This window comes from Phodopus roborovskii, unplaced genomic scaffold (assembly GCF_943737965.1).
Source record: "Phodopus roborovskii unplaced genomic scaffold, PHOROB, whole genome shotgun sequence".
Taxonomy (NCBI): Eukaryota; Metazoa; Chordata; class Mammalia; order Rodentia; family Cricetidae; genus Phodopus; species Phodopus roborovskii.
In genome coordinates this window covers 641,254-646,370 of record NW_026125680.1, presented here as the reverse complement: position 1 = coordinate 646,370, position 5,117 = coordinate 641,254, and positions in this window count along the sequence as shown.

Below are 5,117 nucleotides of genomic sequence, written 5' to 3'. Positions count from 1 at the left end.
GAGCAGGATGCAGAGCTGGCCTAGAATGTGGGAGACCCTGGTTCCCACCCCAGCACTGCAGAATTAGTCCCTGGACAAATGTGCAAACGTTGCAGGCCTTTCCCTGTCTCTACTGCAGTGCACACTGGAGGACGTTAGCAGCGTTTTCAGGCAGACGCACCAGCATGCTTCAGACAATTATACTGCTGGCTGCCCTTATCTGTGTGGCCACACCAGGTGCTTCAAACAGCAGGAGGACAGCACCTTTGGACTCTGTGCATCCCCGTTCCCGTCAGTCTCTGTTTAACCAACTTTCTACCAGGTTTACACATGCAGGGCTTTGTCTGTGAACTCTCCACACACTCAAACTGCCCCTGTAAGGATAGAATTTATGTGTAGTTTACAATATTTCTAATAGTCTAGGATCATGGAAACTCAAGCTATACCAGTGTGTGTCCTTTGCATGTCATAATCCCAGAGAGATGTCTCTACAGAGAAACCCTACCGCAAGGATACCAGCATTAAATCACTGGAGTATATGTTTACCCAAATATAAATGTTATTAACACTGAATGGAAAAAGACATAAAAAAGGAAAGGAACATGACTTGCTCCTAGGTGCAGTGGATGGAAGATAAAGTTTATAATAGCTACCTGGGAGAACATAGCCGGGGGCAAGGCCATCGGGGAGATTCCAGAGTGGATGGGAACAGATGGAGCTGGGACACAAGGGTTAGGGGTGGGAGGAGACAGGGGGAAAGGGCAGCCATTAGTTGAGAGACCCAGACAGGTGTGGCAGGCCACATACCAGAAGTACCAGTATCTGAGGTGGGTAAAACATCATAGTGACAAGAATTTCCATCCACGACATCCCCGAGTGGAGTGAGAAATTCGTCAGAGAGAAAAATGTTCCAAATTACAGAGGAAAGGAGAGAGTGTGGGGGCCGGAGCTTCCTGGCACACAGGAGTGGCTTTTGTAGTAACAACAAAGAAAGCAGGCAGCTTGGGGTGACACTCACCCAGTGGAGAAGGAGAGAGGAGAGAGCAGGAGAAAAGGGAGACGACCCTGTGAGAGAGGCAGGCCAGAGCAGCCGGCTGAAGGAGCCAGAGACACATGTACAGAATGTAGTGATGTCCACATGGAGGGCACAGCACGTCAGAGACCAGGGAGACTAGAGAGACCCGAGCAGCGGCTGAAAGCAGGTGGGGAAGCAGCAGCTGAAGAACAGGACTCTAAGGATTGTAATCAATGCTGCGAGTGGCAGAAGCCTGCAGAATCAGATGATGTGCACACCTCAGGAGACCCGGGTCAGCTGCTTGGCTAGGAATGGCTGAGTTCCCCAGCAGGGAGCTCATTTATGCCACTGCCAGGTATCAGCACCCGGTAAATGAAAATAATAAATAAACAAGGAAGGATACACATGTGTTTATGGAGTGAACTTGGTTTTCTACTTGGTTGTGTCCCCGTAGGAAGCTGGTTCCAGCTGAAATGTACCCCTTCTGCATAGTGAGGGTTCCGGTTTTATTTCCTACCCACAAACCCACAAAGCTTGAAAATTACTTTGAGGTGGCTGCTGAGATGGCCCAAGGGGTAAGGGCACTTGCTGCTCTTTTGGGACTGGATTCAATTCCCAGCACCTGTGTCTGGTGGTCCCCAGTCATTTCTAACTCCAGCTACAGGGCATCCAATACCCTCTTCCCTCTTCTGCTTCCATAGGCACTCACGTACATGTTGCACGCATGCGCGCGCGCACACACACACACACACACACACACACACACACACACACACACACTTAGTTTGAAAGGAATCTTTTCAAAGTCGTTTTGAGACGTGGTAAGGTCAAAGCAAAAAGACAACTCTAATGGCAGGACACACATATCCTAGACCGGAGGGAAGTTCTCAAATGGGTGTGTGTCACATGCCTTTGCTTGGGTACTCACTTGCAGTTTGGCTTCAGTCACGCCCATGGATCTTGCCAGCTGTTTTCTGAGAGGAAAAACGGCACATGTTCAGTATTTGGCATGGCAGAGGAAAGGAGTCATGTAAAGTTCTGTTCATCGTTTAAAATCCCTGTCTCAGTCCCCTGACTTCTAGGATAGTTACTTTCTACACTGATCCGAATTTGGCAGAAAGAAGCTGTCAATAGAAGAAAACCCTAGCACTCAGCAAATAAACAAGTTACAACGCCAGTACAGACTGCACCATATGAAATAAATGCTCCTACCATTGGGTGTGTTGAACATAAAACCTCCTCAAAAAATACCAGAATACCAATGCACACATGAAAATCTTGTGTGATGGTCTTTGCCGAGGTGGAAGGAAAAACACAAAAGAAGATCAAAAGAAGATGGATTCGTGGAATTTACCCATAGTATACTAACGTTCAGTAAAGACATAAGCATGTCCAACATCCTGGTCATCAGGAAAACGCCTTGTTATATCCAATTCCTGTGTGTGTGTGTGTGTGTGTGTGTGTGTGTGTGTGAGAGAGAGAGAGAGAGAGAGAGAGAGAGAGAGAGAGAGTCAAAGAGAGAAAGGAAGAGGGGTCTGGAGGGTGAGAGAAACAGAGATAGAGAGTGTGAAAGAGAGAGAAGCAGAGTGGTAAGGATGGAGAGAGGCAGAGAGAGAGAGAGAGAGAGAGAGAGAGAGAGAGAGAGAGAGATTCTTCATTTTAGGTCACAGTGCTCATGGGGAAATCAGAGCACAGCTTCCAAGACTGGGTTCTCTCTGGGTCCAAGGACAGGATGAGCCTTTCACCTGCTGAGACACCTCCCAGCACCAGGAAATGAAATGGTAAAATCACATCAGGCACAAAGGGAACATTAGCAAAGCTCTCACATCAGAGAGATTTAAGTAACACCTTTCCTGATAGTTAGAGGGCATTCTAGATTCTGCATAAGAAAACCAGAAAAGAAACAATCAAAACCAAAACCTAGGCAGGCCTAAATCAGCAACACAAAAGGTCTGGTCTCCCGGGTCCTGGGTTGTCTTTCCTCACAGGAGTGAGTGTGGCCTTGAATGTTTGACCTGGCTTCCTGTACCTTCAGGGACTGGGGCTACAGGCAGGCACACCTGGTTTGATAAACATAGTTAGTTTCTCTGTGTTGAAATAGTTTTGTTGTGGCTCAGGCTTTCCAAGACCTCACTACTGTAGCCCAGGCTGGACTTTTCAGAGCCGGGTGACATCAGAAGCCACGATGACCACCCAATGCTGAAGTTGATCTTTACAGACAACTTTCTCGGAGGAGAGTGCAGACATTTTCAGAAATGCCAAAACAGTAACTCAGAGAAAAGTGCCGACGTGTTTACAGCTGGTAAACACAAACTGGAAACACATGACGTACAAATAAATCAACATTGTAAACAGAGGCAGAATCCTGTGTTATTCCATCCCCACCCCAGGATTCTCAGGCCTGCCCCAAGGGGACCTTACTTACTTAGCTCAACAGGCACTGGCCAAACATTTCTGCTTGCCCCACCTAAACTCTACACGGGATAGATAGCTCCACTCCCGGTTTGCAGAGCTCCCCTCCCATGGGGGAACCCTGAGGCAGCAAGGCAGGGGTCTAGCAGGCTGGAACATGTGGGTGGCTTTTAGTTCTAGAGGGCAAAATGGAGGCAGGCTGGTGAAGGTGCTTGCCAGACAGCCTGAGGAGGTGATGTTTAGCCCAGGAGCCCATCCTGGAAGGAGAGAACCAAGTCCTTCAAGCTGTCCTCTGACCATGAAGTACGAGACACAGCTTCCCCACCGCACACACCCAGCAGACAAAATGGAACACCCACATGTAATGTACACTGCTGAGTAAATCAACCTGCCAGTGGGCACAGGCCTCTCTGAAGCAGCGTGTTCCCTCCTCGTAGGACTGGAAGCCACACTGTCCGCTTACCCTCTTTCAGCACTTAGTGGTTTCTCTGGAAACACTGTTCCTGGTCCCGCAGGAGCAGCCTCATAAACCTGTCACGGAGGATTCCACGGGACATCAGTGCTGGCACGGGCTGTACACTGGGCGCCGCAACTGGCATATGCTGAACATTTGGCATCCTAACTCGCCCACGCCGTGCACGGGGCGCTGTAGCTGGCACAGGACGCACATGGGGCATCATTAGTGGCACAGGCTGAACAGGGGGCATTGAAGCTGTCATAGACTGGAAAGGGGGTCGTATAATTGGCACAGGCTGCATAGGGGGCACCATACCTGGCATAGACTGCACAGTGGGCATTGTAATTGGAATGGGCTGTACACAGGCCATCCTGACTGGCATAGGCTGTGTATCAGGCACTGGAATGAGTGGTATGCTAGATATCTTAACTCGTATAGGTTGCACATTGGTCACAGTGACTGGCATAGGATGGACATAGGGCAGAGTACCAGGTATAGGCTGCCTCTGGGGCACATAATTTGGAAGATGCTGGACATGAAGTACATTAGCAGGCATAGGTTGTCTATGGGGCACACTGATTGCCATATGCTGTACATGAGGTACATTAACAGGCATTGGCTGTCTCTGGCTCACAGTGATTGCCATAGGATACACACCAGACATTGTTGCTGGCATAGGTTGTACATGGGGCATCATATGCGGCATATGCTGTAACCCAGGCATAAGCCTTGGCACAAGCTGTACATTAGGCACTGTAACTGGCATAGGCTGCACATTGGGCATCATAACCGACATAGGCTGTGCACCGGGAAAGGTGCCTGGCACAGGCTGTATATGGGGCATCCTAACCGACATAGATTGTACACTGGTCACATTAATTAACATAGACTGTATACAGGCCACCCTAACTGGCATAGGCTGAGCATGATGCATCATAGGTGGCATAGGCTGTACCAGGGGAACTCTAACTGGTACAGGCTGTACTCGACACACTGTACGTGGCATAGGCTGTGCGTGGGTCACCAGCTCTGGCAAAGACTGTACACCCTCAGCACCCTCCGTGCCCTTGGACACTAGCTCCTGAGGCTGCCTCTCATTCTCCTGGACACGGCCCTTGGCGCCATGGTCCTCCTGGTCCCCGTCATTCACGAGGCCTTCAGCAGCAGCAGCGGAGGGACCGTCTCCACTTGATTCTCCTGCTGCGTCCCCTTCTGCTGCTGCCTTGGCGCCATGGTCCTCCTGGTCCCCGTCAT